Below are 17,510 nucleotides of genomic sequence, written 5' to 3' on the forward strand. Positions count from 1 at the left end.
CTCCTTTTCCTCCAGGATATTTTATTTTGTAAGCCTTTTAGTTCTTCTTTGTTACCAGATCTTTATTGGGATTATCTTCAGCTACTCAAACTCATCTTCCAGGCTGAAAATGCTGGTGTTCAAGCTGTGGGTTTCCGGTTCCTTTCCTCCCAGAATGTCCTGGGCTTCTAGTGTAAATCGGCTCATCTTCTCTTCCTCTCTCTTCTCCACTACTCTGTACAACAAACAAGTGGTACAAAAACAGCAAAATGTCCTATCAAATACTAATTCCAGGATAATAGATGCTTAGTTGCCTTCCCTATATTAACATGCCTAAGAGGGCTGCTCAGGACAATTCTCTAACTTGAGCAAACTAAAGCAAGACAAAACAAAACAAGTGCATCCCAGAAGGTTTTGGTAAATAATCAAAGTTTTTAAGGAATATACTCCTAGCTCACACAGGTAGCTAGTGACAGAATTAGCTATAATGTTGCCTGTTGATCTCACAGAGGCTGCTTTTCCAGTGCATACACTTAGCAACAATCTATATTTCTTAGATTGACTAGTTGCTCAACAGAATTCAGTAGGACTGAGAAAGAGTTATACTTTGGTTGCGGTGGTGATGGTGGTGTGGGTGAGTATGGGTGGTGGCAGGCAGGTTGCCGCTGTGGCTGGAAAAGCAAGTTCTGTAGGTAGGGTGCTTCTGTGGCTGGACAGGAAATAGGGCAGGAGCTCTCAGTACCTGGGCTTGGCAGACGGGTGCTATTGGGACTGGCCCTGTCTGGTTCTCTCTATGAACTAGAACATAGTTCTAGTGAACATTCCCTAGTTTAGGGTCAGCCCCTTTTGCCTCTCTAGTGGTTTTCACATGCACAGTATCTCTGATAATACCTATCTTGCTGGTCCTCTGTGCAAAAAAACATTTCTTTCCAGACTTGAGCCTTTGGCTATGTTGGAAAAATAAATAAATAAATGAATAAATAAATAAATAAAAAGAACTTCAGATTCTTGAAAATCAGACGTGCCGGGCTCTGCAACCTCTGTCTCCCTATGCCCTCATTTCACTGGGTCCTGCTTGGACAAGTGACTGGGGGTGTGGGGGTGGGGTGGGAGGAGGCTGCTTCTTGCCTCTGCTTTCTCCTGCCCCCTCCAAAGGTGCTCAGGGTCCACCCCCTGGTGATACAGTCTCCCCTGAGTAACAGAATGCACCCAAGCAGTCCTAAGGGGAGGGAAGCTGTCTCCCCACCCCCTCTTCACCCCCATGCCCCCCCCCCCACCACAGTAACGTAGCTATGTTGCAGCTACATTCAGAAAAACCTATAGGGAGCTCCTCGGCAGGGCGACTTTGATGATTTCTTCAGACACACGGAGCAGACTGACAAATTGACTTTCAAGCGAAAGGTCAGTGCCGAGAACCGAAGGGATAGAGCATCTGGATTCACAATTAAAACGCCTGCAGAGCACGGTTTGCAGCTCCGGCGTCTCATTGTGTAGGAGGTGCTGTCAGAGGGACTCCTCTGGCAGCCCCGTCGGACTCTGGCCCGGGATTGGAGAAATAAAAATTCCTTCTGGTTGGTCTGCGCGCCTGCGCACTGCGCCCGGGACGGTGTGTGGGTGTTCGAAGGGCGCCCTTGCTCTTTGGCAAAAGCACAAACAGCTTTCTGCGAACTCAGTTCTGCCCCAGAGTTGACCTCCGGCGTGGTCGGTCCCGGGTGAGTCGCATCTCAGAAGCGCGGGCTGGGTCATCGCGGCGCCGCACTTAGCCGTGGGTTGGAGAACACGGACCACGGCGCTGGGACACCAGGTTCAATCGCCGATTTGCTCTCTGACCTTGGGTCGATTGTCTTTTCCAAGGTAGTTGGGGCTGCTCCCGGACACCTGCAGAACATGTCTCTGATCGTCCAGTTTAATAGGACGCTGGACCCCCGTCCACGCCGTTCCTCTAGGATACTTGGTCGTAGGAACAATTGTTGTTTCCAGTTTACAAAGTGTTCCCACACTCAAAGATAGGATGAAAGAAAACAGGATAGTCCTAGGAAGGGCCTGAGGTTCAAGACCTCAGAAAGCGCTGGGTGGTTTGGGGGGCCTGAAAGCCTAGAGCTCTAGTTCCTCAGGAGGCTTTATCTGCCCACCACTTGCTTTTGAGTTCTTAACTCATATCATGAAGCAGGTAGATGATAAAACCCTGTAATGACACCATTCATTATGGGATGTTTACTTTCCCCCTCTTTGCAGCAGTGAGCCCCACAGGAGATCTTTAAAACCTCTGTTGAATGATGGGACACAAACCTCTCTCCACAGTGGAGGTTCTGCGTGTCCTTCTACCTCACACAGGCCCAGCAGGTGGTTCCACTTGGGGAGCACTTAGGAAGGGATATTTATAACTCACTCTTCCCCTTCTTCCTCCTCCCAGGAAGCGGTCAAGATAATGAAATTAAGCTTCTGGTAGAAAGTGCTGAAGACTGTGGCTAGGAAGAGACAGACAGAAGCTAGGCATGGAGTTCAGAAGGTCTTGATTTAAAAACAAAACAAACAAACAAACAAAACACCCAAACCCAGTGTTTTCTGACAAGAAAGAAATCCAGAGGAGAGTCTGAGGCCGGGGCTGCCAGGGTTGGGAGCCAAGGCACTTTTTGCTTTAATAATGCAGGCTTTGGAGCTATTCTGCCAGGAACTAAATCCTTCTCTGACTTACTACCTGTGTGACCTTGGGCATGTTCTTCTCTGTGAAGATAAGAGTAATGATATCTATCTCACAGAGTTGTGGCAAAGGTAAAATTAGTTAACATGGTGAAATGTTTAGAACAGTCTCTAGCTCATAGTGACTCTTGGTAGATATCATTAATTTTCTGTGGGAGTAATTCACCATCCTTTTTACCTTCCTCCTTCACCTGCTGCTGTCAGGTAAATATAATCTTATTTGAGCTTTATATGAGAGGGGCAGGGCAAGTAAAATTATTATCATCCTTTGATAGATGAGAAACTATCTAAGTTCTTTCTTTGGAGCCTTCAGGTTCCTGATTCTTGCTTACATTTTTTCTTGTCTTTCTCCTGTTCACTTTTCAGATTCATTTCATTTTCTATTAAGTAAAAGAGTCAGTTATATTTATATATTTATGTATAACAAATATTTGTTGAACAACTTCTGCATACCAGAATGCTTGGAACATAAGGTGAATAAGACCTATTGAGTCCTTGCTTTCGTGGGGATTATAACTTCATGCTTTTCTTGTCTTCTGTCTTAGAATCTAAGCTCCTAACTGATCTGATTTATCTTTATATCCACCAAAGTATTTAGCAAAAAAGATCAGTAAGTATTCAAATGCTTGTTGATGTAATACTTACAGCAAATATTTGAGTACTTACAAATTTAGACACTGTTAATTGTTTTACATTATCTATTAAATCCTATAATAACAGTCCTAAGAGATGGGTATTTTCATTTTATGGATAGAAAAACCAATATGAGAGGCCTGCTTCAGTTCACTCCAATGGTAAGTTAGTGCCAGCACTTGGCCCGTCTTTGGATGGCCCATACTTGAAAATACCATGTTTTCAACTTGGAAGAAGTTGAGCTAGATGGGCTCTGTTAAATTATCTGAATAGATGGGCAAATTAAATCTCAACGCTCTTAAGTTGAGAGTTGCATATATCCGTACTACCCTTTGACCTTTTTCACTTGACCCTCTTTGTATTCCCTCAAAGAATGAAATTTCCTACTTGGACTAAGGCATTGCCTGCAAGGCATCCCTGTTTCCCTGGCATCCATGTTTGGTGGTAAATTTATGCTCTCTTGCATCCTGTTGGCAAGGAAACAGCAAACTAGAGGCTGGGCCACAACCCCAGGAAATAGAAACATCGGTCATTCTGCTTGCCACCCTGCTTGAAACATAGGGGCCTATTTTTAGACATATGTAGAGCAAGGAAATAATTAAACAGTAGCTTGCCTAGTGACTAAGTTAGAAGTCTGCATTCTGTGAAGACAACACAGATTTTAAAATATTTATTTTATTTGATGAATGATTGGTGCATTTTGGTCCCAGCCAATAGGTTGTCAAGTATACAGAACTTGTTTTAGTGTTTTTGCTTTACCAGAGAGATGAGTAATCCTTATTTCTTAATCTAAGTTTTATGGTGAGCTTTGAAAATCATTCACTCTTCAGGATACATTTAAGGACTATTTTTAAAATGAAAAACTGGAAATATGATCCCCATTTCTATGTCTTTGTTGCAACAACAAGATATGGCTCAGGAATTTGTTAGTACACCTTTGCTATTGAAGGAGTGCGTATTGGCAAATTATTAAAGTGAATTTTCATGTATGCTTTGTAGAATTCACCACATTACCTTGGAGTCACTTGTTTACATATTTAAAATTAAAAAGATTAATGAAAAAAAATTTTCTATGTAAAGAAACAAAGGATGGCCATAAGAGACGATAAGCCTATCAGTAAAAATATTTCAATTATTCAATTCTGTCTGTAGGTGTATTAAGCATCTAACACATAATTGGACACAAATACGGTCTCTAACTATAAAAACAGTCACTCATTAATGCACAGTTGTAAATACTCTGTGTGAAAATTCATAAATGTGGGTTCTTTGGGTGATATTTAGAATTGGCCATCGTATTGGGAAAATGGGGGAGAACTTCAGTTTCTAGACCTATTTTGCATTAATTTTGGATTAAGTTTGGAATGAAACATCTCATATAGAAACACTTTGAAATATAGATCAAAATATAATAATCAAGGTATTAAATGTATACTCAAGTTTGCAAGAAGGAAAGGAAATTTTGTAGGGAAAAAATATAATGGAAACAACTAACAAAGAGATAGAAATCACGTGAGCTGTTGCTCTAGTTACCTTGGTTGTGGAGAGGAGATTGATCTTCAGGATTTGAGAGTCTGGGTTTTAAAGCTCCTGAGGGGATAAATGCAGACAACAATAACTGCAAACCCAAAAATGTCTCCTTTGAAAAAACCAGATACTCGTGCTCACATGGGATTATAGTTCAATATTTGTACTACTGGTGTGGGCCAGGGATACCTAGATAATGTACCCGGATTGACTAGCAGAAGGTAAAATACCTCTTTGGACGTGCAAGGTATTAATCTAGGGTATACAAGATATCCATAATAATCTCCACTGAAGATCAGTTCATTATCCACAATTACAAAACACGAATCCACCATAAGCAAAAATCACATAAAGAAAATTAGAAGGATTAGGCTGCCAAGATACTCAAATAACAATTTATTATCTTTAAGAGATAATAAAATAAATATCTCTTAGATGATGAAAGACATTTTTAAAAAAGGATTAAAAATATAGACTGTATGGTGACTAACATAACATAAAAGAATAAACATATAAAGCATTATCAAAATAGATTCTGAAAAAGAACCAAATAAACCTTCTAGAAATTAAAAAAATTCATAAAAATAGTAGCTAGATGGTACGCAGATTAGATACAGCTGGTTAGGGAATGAGTACACCAAAAGGCAGATGTGAAGGAATTCCCCAGAGACAGTCCAGAAGGATTAAAAAAAATGAAAGAAAAGGAAAAAATATATATATATTTACAGATGAAGAGTCTTAAAGGATGAGATGAAAAATGTCAACATCATGCAGTAGAGGCAATGTTTTAAAAAGATAAGGCAAGAATATTCCATAGCTGGTAAGACATAAATCTTCCAAGCAAAAGAATTAAAAGACTTCTCACTTAAATGTCATGAGTGAACTTTAGGGAAGATCTTTAAGTCAGAGGCAACCAAAAAGAAAGATTGTCCACAAAAGTAGAAGAATTGGATGGTCATCTGACTTTTCACAAACACCAACAGAAGGCAGGAGGAGATGGAATCACATCTTCAGAAAGAGGAGGAGCGCAGACTCCTACTGTTTAGAATTGTACAGAATGCTAAGTTTTCATTCAAGAGTAGTGGTAAAATAAAGGTAAATTAAAGACATTTTGGGTATAGGGGCTGGTAGCTTATTAAGGGTGTGTGTGTGGAAAGACATCATTTTCATAGTTAGAGCTGATCGTGAGATTAGAACTTTTATAGGTGGAATTATACAACATCCAAAATTGCTCTCCATCTCAGATAGTGCGTCTCTAGGCAAAATCTGAACCAAGAACATTGACAAGTAAGGAAATTAAGCAATGTTTTGTTTTTAGCTGGAGCTTAGTCCTGAAACTCCAGGGCAAAGCTATAACTGAAAAATTAAGCCAGGTGAGAGGCTGCCTTCATTGTATCCTAGCTAGTCCCCATAATCTCAAACCAAAGCAGTCAAATCTGTTCAGTTTCTCTTACCTTCTTTTGATGTCCATGCATGAATTTTTTTTTCTTTTTCTCTTTTTTCTTTTCTTTCTTCTTCTTCTTTTTTTTTTTTTTAAATGAAGAGGTAACTATAATAATCACAAGCAGCTCCAGAGAGACAGATGTGAAACACAACACAAGTGTGCCATTGCCTCATTTGCACCCACATGGGCTTCTTCTACAAGCTCTAGGAGAGTGGAGCATTTTACCCATCAGATTCTGCAAAAGTCGAAGGAAAAATGCTGTGGGGAGAAGGGATATGATAGATTGTGTTGAGTTACAAGGTGGGTGGAACTGACTGGAGGAGTCTTCCTAGGCTTTCATTTAAACCATGACATGGATTTTTTATTGCCAGTGCCTATCACCATGTCTAGTATAGAGGAAGTGCTCAGGAAATAGTTGTTGAATTAATGAATGATAGAAGATGAATGGAAAAGACAAGCCGTTGAGGGCTAGAGGATTCTTTGGGAGAAAAAGAGAGACTTATTACATCTTAGGAGGGCTCTGTAAAGAATCTGTATATTTCCTATTATGCAGCAGAAATCTTCCTGGTGAGATTTTTTTTTTTTTTGAAGATTTTATTTATTTATCGGGGGTGGGGGAGAGCGAGCACAGGCAGACAGAATGGCAGGCAGAGGCAGAGGGAGAAGCAGGCTCCCTGTTGAGCAAGGAGCCCGATATGGGACTCGATCCCAGGACGCTGGGATCATGACCTGAGCCGAAGGCAGCTGCTAAACCAACTGAGGCACCCAGGCATCCCCCTGGTGAGATTTTTTGCTAAGTTTTATTTTTCTGCAGTTGGACTCTGGGTAAAATATCTAAAAATGTGTACTGCTGCTCAGAGAGAGAAGCTAAGTAAATATAAGGGGTTGTTTCCATGCCGTGGTTGAGTACTCAGGGACCACAGGAGCTGTAGACACAAATAGATTAATTAAAGGCTTCAGGCCTCATCATGAAGGCCTTGAACTCCGTATGAGAGTTGTAGCCAAAGTAGTTTCCAAAGGGTGGGACTCGGTGACTCTTTCACCTCAATATTAAGGAATATCAACTCCTACAGTTCACAGCTGCTACAGGAACTGGACGCATTTAAAGAAAGAATGACTCATTTTAGAATCCTTGTAAGCAAAGAGACTTATGTTAATGCAAGCAATGGTTTGATGGCATTTGTGGTTTTTAAATATCATCAAGCTTTTTGATAGGCATAAAATGCAAGCATTAGGAGGAATAATTATAAAAATCTGGCCAAATTTCTATTAGAGAAATTTCCCCAAAGTAATTTATGTTTGGCTTTGGTAGATACTGTGTGATGTTGTCTTTGTTTTTGCAGCAACAGATTTATCTACCCAATCATGTTTGGCTTACTCGATTATTGAAATGAATTTTGCATTGCCTGAATACTCAAAGGAAAAGGAAGGAAGCCCAGAAGACCTTTACTGGCAATTAGAAATTCACATAGAGTACTCATTTGTACATAGCATGGAGATTTTCAAAGCACCTTAAAATTTATCTCATTTTAGTTTTATAGTAACACTGGGCAGACATGGATGTCAAACTCTGGTAGTTGGGGATGTTTTAACCTCATAATTCCCCACAGTCTCCAACCAATTCCTAAATAAATAACTTTTCCAAGAAAAGAAAAAGTATTTGCTGTGCAAACACAGCTTCAGAACAAAATTTTCTAGTCTGCTTTAGCCTGCTCTTTCCAACTAGATCAACACTCTGTCCCTATGGTAATTGATTGCATTAATGGCCCCAAATCTTCATCCTTCTCCTATCCATACCCTTTGTAGTGGGACTTGGCAACTCCTCCCATCAAGGAGGGGGTACCTTTTCTCCACTCCTTGATTCTGACATTGGCTGTGCAACTTGTTTCAGTAGTTTTGATGTAAGTAGAGAATTGGAATATATCTGCAGGTGTCTGCTAATGCACTTGCTCTTCTACTGTTAGAAGAAAATGTCTAGAGTAACCTGTAGAATGAGGCATTAGATGCAGATTCTGCTCACCTTATCCTAGGGAAAAAAATTCTAGGAATGTAGGAATGCAGGAAGGAAGGAAGGAAGAAAGAAAGGAAAGAAGAGGAATGAGCAGATTCTGTTAAAGAGCAAAGTAATGTTAATATTTCAGAAAACATCCTTCCCCATATCTTTTATGTGTATAAATGTGTTTGTATATAGGGTGTAAATCAGAAATTCTGTAATATACTTTATTTATACAGATGCTATAAACATTTTTCCGAATGAATAGAGCTCAACACCACCACTTTTAATATCTATAAAAGCCTCATGGAATGATTACCATAATCTATTAAAATATTTCCTTATTTGGTAAGTTGCAAAATTAGCACAATTTCCTGTCTCTCCCTATAGCCATGCTCCTTTGCTGGGTGATTTTGTTGCTCTTGCCATGAAGAGGTAAGGTTGATTGTTCCTTCTTTTGAATCTGGGCTCGCCTTGTGACTTGCTTTGGCTGAAAGAATAAAATAGAAACGACATTTTGCAAGGTCTGGTCTAGGACTCAAGAGGCTTTATATACTTCTATTTGTTCCTTTGGAATCCTGTCAAACTGCCATGTGAACAAATCTAGTTGACAGGTAACTACAGACCCATGTGTGAGGTCAGCCTAAACCTGCAGAACCACTTAGCTCAGCCATGCCCGAAGAGCCAACCCACATCTTGTTAGCTTAACAGTTGGTTATTGTTGGTGTCACCAAGTTTTGAGGTGGTTTATTTTTACAGCAAATTGATCATGCATGTACCTTTTGACAAGATTGTCAATAGTTTTTAATTTTTCTTTATTATATTCAGCTCTTTGATTAAAAAAAAAAAAGATGCATTAATCTTCATGTACTTGTCCTAGTATTTCCTTGGTGTAATTGCCTAGGAGCGAGATTGTTGGATGAAAAGGAAAGCTCATTTTAAGTTATAGCCCATGTAGTGAAATTCCTCCTTGGAAAGTATGGTTAATTGATGCTTTAATCTATCATGTTCAAGAATATCTACCATGGTTGGGGTGGAGGCAGGGATTACTTTGGGTTGAGTGGTCAAGGAAGTCTTTTCTGGAGAGGTGACATTAGAGCAGAGGCCTGAGGGCAGAGGACCATGTCTGGGGAAAGAACAGTCCAGGCCAGAAAAAAGCAAACACAGAGACTAAGACTGGAGGATGCAGGAGGTGTTGGCTAGTGTGCCTGCAGCTGAACAGAGGAGGCCCGGAGGTTAGGTTGCAAAGAGATGGGGGCCAAATCAAGTAGAGCCCCCGGCTGTGATGAGCATTTTGTATTTTATTCTGGGTCTGATGTGATGTCCTGGGAACATTACTTGGAGGGGTGTGGCATCATTGTCCTTAATGACAATGTCATTAATGCAGCAGGCCACACCTTCCTCATTGCTCATACTTGGTAAAGTTTGGTCTGTGCTGATTGTTGTTCTGAGCATGTTTCCTGTATTAATTCACTGAACCCACCCAGGGCCAGAATTAGATGCCATCGCTGTCCTCCTGATTTTACAAACGCCATAACTAAAGCACAAAATGATTAGATGAATTCCTCAAGCTGAACCAGAATTTGAACCCAGGCAGGCAGCCTCCATACCTCTAAAACTGTGTGATTTACGTTTTAATGATGCTTCTTATGACAAGCAGCACAAGGGTGAAAATTCCCACTTTCCACGCTATTGCAGGAACCTGGAAGGGGAAGTTTTTGGACTTCTGGTAGCTGTAAAGGTGATGAGAAGCGGCATGTAGGAATTGCTGGTAGATTCTCTTCATACTTTTATTGTTTAGAAAATCATAGCTAATCAGATTGCTAAAAAAATTGATGTCTCCCTGACATTTTATTTGAGTTTAATAGTGAGGTTTAATATTTTCCTTAATTATATTAGCTGTTTGTGTTTCTTCCGCTAATTTCTTATACCTATTCTTCATACATTTTTGTATTGGGTGATTGTCCTTTATTGATTCCTGTGAGCTCTTTGTATATTAGATATATTAACTGACATACATTATTATATTTTTACAAATATAACTTTCAAATATAAATATAAAAAATATAGGCTTATATATTTCCTAGTTGTTGGTATTTTGACTTTGTTGGTTTCCTTTTTTGCACAATATTTTATCTTATTTTTATGCAGCAAAATTGCATTATGTTTTATGGTTTTGAATTTTCTGTCATGCTTGGAACGTTTCTCTCATCCCAAAATTATAACAGTATTTGGCCATATTTTTTCTGGTGCTTTTATGTCTGCATTTTTTTTAACTTAAATATTTGATTCATTTAAAATTTATATTGGAATCAGGAGTGAGTTGGGATGCAGCTTCATTTATTTTAAAAATTACTAGCAGATTGTTCTGCCATTATTATAAGCATATATCGTCTTTTGTGCACTGATTTGAAATCCCACGTGTGATAGACACTAAATTTACGTGTATTCTTAGTACTGTTTATGTACTCAGTTTCACGCCTGCCCTAAAATCAGGTTGGTTTAATTACGGTCACTTTATACTTGGTATTAATATCTATCGGGGAAGTACTTCCCTCTCCCCTAATTCATCTTCCATCTTCAGAATTTTCCTAGCTCTTTCTGCCGGTTCCTTCTTTCAGCTAAGTTTTAGAGTTATTTTTGAAGTTAAAACATCTTGTTACGGTTTTGATTGGGATTTTAGAATTCTGAAGTCTTGGCAGATCTTTAGGGAGATTGACATCTTTAAAAATTAAATTGAAGTGGTAGCCAAAAGGTGTTGCTGTTTTACTACTAATGCGGAGTTATTGTGACTGTGAACATGTAGCATTTGGGAGGGTTGGTTTCCTTATTGTCATCTTGTCTACCCTTTACAACCCACACCCCTCCAACACCCCGCAGAGAAACTGCAGAGTCCCATAACATAGGGGATTTTCAGGACTTTGTCCTGAATATGAGCTTTCTTCTTTTTTTTTTTTTTTTTTTTTTTTAAATTTTTTTATTTTTATAAACATATATTTTTATCCCCAGGCAATTGCACTATTGGGTATTTACCCTAAAGATACAAATGAGCTTTCTTCTTTAATTCGCTCCATTTTAACTCTCAGTCCCCAGAGCCGAGGCCTTGTTACTAATCAGCTCCAAACTGTAGTTTCCAGAAGAGGAATGTGCAGGAACACCAGACTGGCCCTCTGCTTCTGTAACTTAACAGCCCACCGTGTGACCGATGAGTCTAGGAGCAAGCCACTTTTTTCCCCCCAAACTGAAACTTATTTCATGTTAGCGCACTTTTGTTTTACAACACTGTTTCCAGGTTTACGGCATCTAATATTTCATCAAATATGGTAAAGAAACCGTGAGAAGGAATTGATGCTCCTTGTGAGCCGTCTTAAGCAGATATCGCCAGATTGCTGCAAAATGATTTTTCCGTTTTAGCCCTTCTGAATTATAATATGTTTCTGAGGCCAAATTCTTCAGGGAAACATTATGACTCTTGAAGGTCTCCAAACTTTATGCTTCAGTACAAAAGGCCTAAGGGTGAAGATTTTAAATGGATGAAGTGGAGAAATTTGCACTTCCTTAAGCAAACATATAGCATTTCCTTCCATGTGTCAGAAATGAAAACAAAAAATACAAACTAATTTGTCATGAAATTTTCCCTTTTATAATTCCCTCTTTGGTGCTTTTTCAACCTAACAAGTCATATTTTCTCTTCTTTCGTGTCAGGTTTATAGCTTCGCTGGTCACAGTTTCAATAACCATGATGGACGATCTTCTGTTCTATATATCATGTACAAGTATCCAGCTTAAAAGTATCTTTGTGTTCACAGCTTGCTTTCTGTCACCTCCCCGATCCCTCCTCCCCACAGCACATGCACTCGGTGTTATATTATATGCGCGGAGAGCTTTGGGGAAAGCTCATATTTAGGAACATTAAGTAAGCAGAGGATGGCTGCTTATTTGGGCTGAGCTGACCTCACTATGAAATGAGGCAAATTGTCATATTTATGACTCAGGGTAAGTCAATAATATATTGGCATTCACATGTGGAAACGCATTTACTCTCCAACATGTGGCTTCCACTTTGTTTTTCTCTCAAGTGACCGTTCTCACCCAAGTGCGAGTCTTTTTCCTTCTTTTCTTTCTCTCCCTTCTTTCCTTCTTTTTTCTTTCTTTCTCCTTCCCTCCTTCCTTCTCCTTTTCATGCTTTCTTCCCCTTTTCTTCTCCTTCAGCCCTGAGTCAGTGTAGTGGGATTGATAACATTTGGATAGTGCATAAAAAAATGCCTCTCTTCAGATAACTAAATTTATTATTGCCTTTGCCTATTTCCATCCTCTGTTTGTTGGTGCTGGCTCTCTCTCTCTCTCTCTCTCTCTTACACACACACACACACACACACACACACACACACACTGAACAAAATTATATGGCTGGATAAATGCTATTCACAACTATTGCCTGGAAATCTGATCCTATTGGGTCCTTTGGAATCTGAGTCAGTATCATTTGTTTTTCTTCCTTCTCTGTAAATTATAGCAGGAGAAAAAAAGTTCATGTGGTTTCTGATTTACTGTAGAGAATATTGAGAAGGAAAAAAAAATCAGAGTAGTCATTGATAATCAGAAAACATAGAAAAACCTCACTGTGAAAGTCTTTATTATTTCTAAATTTGGTCAGCTCTACCTTCCTGTTCTCCCAACTACAAGGCCCCCATTATCCTGAAGTCTATTTTTACAGCACTCCATTTTGCAAGTGGGATTTCGGTTGGGAGGGCATGTCGAAAATCTCTGCACCCTCTCCCCTCTCCCCGATGTGTTCTGGAGATCGGCTTTCTCTAGTGGGTGCCGATTTGTGGGGCTGTTCTCTGTCCTGCCTTTCTCTTTCCTCTTGGCATTTATGTCACAGGTTTATCGTGGCCTCAGTAACTGTGACACACCGATGGTCAGTGCCCCTTCCTGTCAGGAGAAAGAGGCGTGCTCTCGGAAAGGCCTCAGAAATGCTGGGATGGTCTTGGCCAGTTGCTATCATTCTTGATTTTCCTCAGCAGGGTTTTGGCAAATTGGAAGGTGTTGGAGCACCCATTCAGACTCTGACAGACTCGGTATTGATACTAAAGGTCATAAATACAGTCAACCACCAATTGAAATCAATAGTTACTTATTTGCTTTGCTCTTTGAAATCCTAAGTAAGTGGGTGGGATGAATTTTCTACTTTTTACCCCTTAGAATCAGGAGGATGAAGTTATTAAAGCACAGAACTGGGCAGCAGGAGGCCAGTCAAAAACATTACTTGTGGGCACCTGGGTGGCTCAGTGGGTTAAGCCTCTGCCTTCGGCTCAGGTTATGGTCCCGGGATCCTGGGATTGAGCCCCACATTGAAGCTCTCTGCTCAGCGGGGAGTCTGCTCCCCCCCCCCCCCGCCTGCTTCTCTGCCTACTTGTGATCTGTCAAATAAATAAATAAAATCTTTTTTTTTTTTATTTCTTTTCAGCGTAACAGTATTCATTGTTTTTGCACCACACCTAGTGCTCCATGCAATACATGCCCTCACTAATACCCCCACCTGGTTCCCCCAACTTCCCACCCCTTGCCCCTTCAAAACCCTCAGGTTCTTTTTCAGAGTCCATAGTCTCTCATGGTTCACCTCCCCTTCCAATTTCCCTCAACTCCCTTCTCTCCATCTCCCCATGTCCTCCATGCTATTTGTTATGCTCCACAAATAAGTGAAACCATATGATAATTGGTTCTCTCTGCTTGACTTATTTCACTCAGCATGATCTCTTCCAGTCCTGTCCATGTTGCTACAAAAGTTGGGTATTCATCCTTTCTGATGGAGGCATAATACTCCATAGTGTATATGGACCATATCTTCCTTATCCATTTGTCCGTTGTGGTTCTTTCCACAGTTTGGCGACCGTGGCCATTGCTGCTATAAACATTGGGGTACAAATGGTCCTTCTTTTCACTACATCTGTATCTTTGGGGTAAATACCCAGTAGTGCAATTGCAGGGTCATAGGGAAGCTCTATTTTTAATTTCTTGAGGAATCTCTACACTGTTCTCCAAAGTGGCTGCACCAACTTGCATTCCCACCAACAGTGTAAGAAGGTTCCCCTTTTTCCACATCCCTTCCAACACACGTTATTTCCTGTCTTGCTAATTTTGGCCATTCTAACTAGTATAAGGTGGTATCTCAATGTGGTTTTAATTTGAATCTCCCTGATGGCTAGTGATGATGAACATTTTTTCATGTGTCTGATAGCCATTTGTATGTCTTCATTGGAGAAGTGTCTGTTCATATCTTCTGCCCATTTTTTGATATGATTATCTGTTTTGTCTGTGTTGAGTTTGAGAGTTCTTTATAGATCCTGGATATCAACCTTTTGTCTGTACTGTCATTTGCAAATATCTTCTCCTATTCCGTGGGTTGCCTCTTTGTTTTGTTGACTGTTTCCTTTGCTGTGCAGAAGCTTTTGATCTTGATGAAGTCCCAAAAGTTCATTTTTGCTTTTGTTTCCTTTGCCTCTGGAGACATATCTTGAAAGAAGTTGCTGTGGCTGATATTGAAGAGGTTACTGCCTATGTTTTCCTCGGGATTCTGATGGATTCCTGTCTCATGTTGAGGTCTTTTATCCATTTCGAGTTTATCTTTGTGTATAGTGTAAGAGAATGGTTGAGTTTCATTCTTCTACATATAGCTGTCCAGTTTTCCCAGCACGATTTATTGAAGAGACTGTCTTTTTTCCACTGGATATTTTTTCCTGTTTTGTTGAAGATTATTTGACCATAGAGTTGAGGGTCCATATCTGGGCTCTCTACTCTGTTCCACTGGTCTATGTGTCTGTTTTTATGCCAGTACCATGCTGTCTTGGTGATCACAGCTTTGTAGTAAAGCTTGAAATCAGGTAACATGATGCCACCAGGTTTATTTTTGTTTTTCAACATTTCCTTAGCAATTCGGGGTCTCTTCTGATTCCATACAAATTTTAGGATTAGTTGCTCCAGCGTTTTGAAAAATACCGTTGTAATTTTGATCGGAATGGCATTAAAAGTATAGATTTCTCTAGTCAATATAGACATTTTGACAATGTTTATTCTTCCGATCCACTGATTTCTGTACATTGACTTTGTATCCTGCCACGTTACTGAATTTCTGTATGAGTTCTAGGAGTTTGGGGGTGGAGTCTTTTGGGCTTTTCATATAAAGAATCATGTCATCTGTGAAGAGAGAGAGTTTGATTTCTTCATTGCCAATTTGGATACCTTTTATTTCTCTTTGTTGTCTGATTGCTGTTGTTAGGACTTCTAATACTATGTTGAACAAAATTGGTGAGAGTGGGCATCCTTGTCGTGTTCCTGATCTCAAGAGGAAGGCTACAAGCTTTTTCCCATTGAGGATGATATTTGCTGTGAGTCTTTCATAGATAGATTTTACGAAGTTCAGGAATGTTCCCTCTATCCCTATACTTTGAAGCGTTTTAATCAGGAACGGATGCTGGATTTTGTCAAATGCTTTTTCTGCTTCAATTGAGAGGACCAAGTTCTCCTCTCTTCTCTTATTGATTTGTTCTTCTCTCTTCTCTTATTGATTTGTTCTATCACATTGGTTGATTTGCTAATGTTGAACCATCCTTGTACCCCAGGGATGAATCCCATCTAGTCATGGTGGATAAGCTTTTTAATGTGCTGTTGGATTCTGTTTGCTAGGATCTTGTTGAGAATCTTAGCATCCATTTTTGTCAGTGATATTGGTCTGAAATTCTCCTTTTTGTTAGGGTCTTTGCCTGATTTGGGGATCAGGGTACTGCTGGCTTCATAGAAAGAGTCTGGAAGTTTTCCTTCTGCTTCAATTTTTTGAAACAGCTTCAGGAGAATAGGTGTTATTTCTTCTTTGAAAGTTTGGTAGAATTCCCAGGGAATCCATCAGGTCCTGGGCTCTTGTTTTTTGGGAGGTTTTTGATCACTGCTTCAATCTCGTTACTAGATATCAGTCTATTCAGGTTGTCAATTTCTTCCAGGTTCAATTTTGTGAGTTTATAGTTTTCCAGGAATGCATCCATTTCATTTAGGTTGCTTAGGTTATTGGCATGTAACTGTTGATAATAATTTCTGATGATTGTTTCTACTTCCTTTATGTTAGTTGTGATCTCTCCCTTTCCATTCATAATTTTGTTAATTTGGGCTTTCTCTCTTTTCTTTTGGATTAATGTGGCCAATGGTTTATTGATCTTATTGATTTTTTCAAAAAACCAGCTTCTAGTTTCATTGATACATTCTACTGTATCTCTGGTTTCTACCTCATTGATTAAATAAATAGAATCTTTAAAAAAAATTACTTGTGTTGCTGCCTTTCTGACCAGTGATGTTCCCTCAGCCTCCATTTCCCCGTCTGTGATTTGATGGGATTGCTTCTCTCTGAAGTCACTTTCCTCAGTGAATTTTGATGCCCCTGTTGTTGCTGTTGTTTTGTTTAAGAAAGGAATTGCATATGATTTTCTCACTACCACGTTTTCAATTTTATCCTCTGAAGAGGGCAAAGAACAGAACTGTTTTCCTTCCATCTACATGGGGGGAATAGTATTCATGAGCGACCTACTTCCCACAAATGCTGAAAAGATGAGGGACTGAGGGACTAAGGCTGTCTCTACAGAGCATAAAACAAAGCAAGACTTGGCAGCTTTCCAAGTCACTTGATTTGAGTTAAACAGGGGTGAATTTTTTATGTTTTCTTTTTGATTTGACATTCATCATAGAGTTTTTAAGAAATTGGCTTCAGTGTAATTATTGACCATATGAAAGACAACGTATCATATTGGATCATGTAGATTAAGAAGCAGGTGTTATTCTTGGAAATTCCAGTTGTGTGACTTAACTTCTACTTAAAACATGTTGCGTGTGGGTAAAGATACCTGACCATGAGGTGTGCATTTACTAGTGTTTTGCTTAATTTTATGGAAAGGAATAATCAGGCTGCAGAAACCGGACTCAAGCTTAACTTAGTTCAGAGACTTAATTTACCTATTTGCTCACATATTAAAAATTCTCATTCCATGTCTGTAGAATCTGGATTTATGCTCAAATGGAGTAGAATAAGGGGCCTCCAATGACAGGAATCATTTTTTCGCCTTTATGTTCAAGCAGCACAGGGCCTGCACGTAGTGAATGCTTAGTGAATATATTCTGAAGGAAATGTATAATGAAACAGCTGACCAACTCATTTATACTATCATTTTTTTATTGTGGTAAAGTACATAA

This window comes from Mustela putorius, unplaced genomic scaffold (genome assembly GCF_011764305.1).
Source record: "Mustela putorius furo isolate JIRA1106 unplaced genomic scaffold, ASM1176430v1.1 tig00000508_pilon_pilon_pilon, whole genome shotgun sequence".
NCBI lineage: Eukaryota > Metazoa > Chordata > Mammalia > Carnivora > Mustelidae > Mustela > Mustela putorius.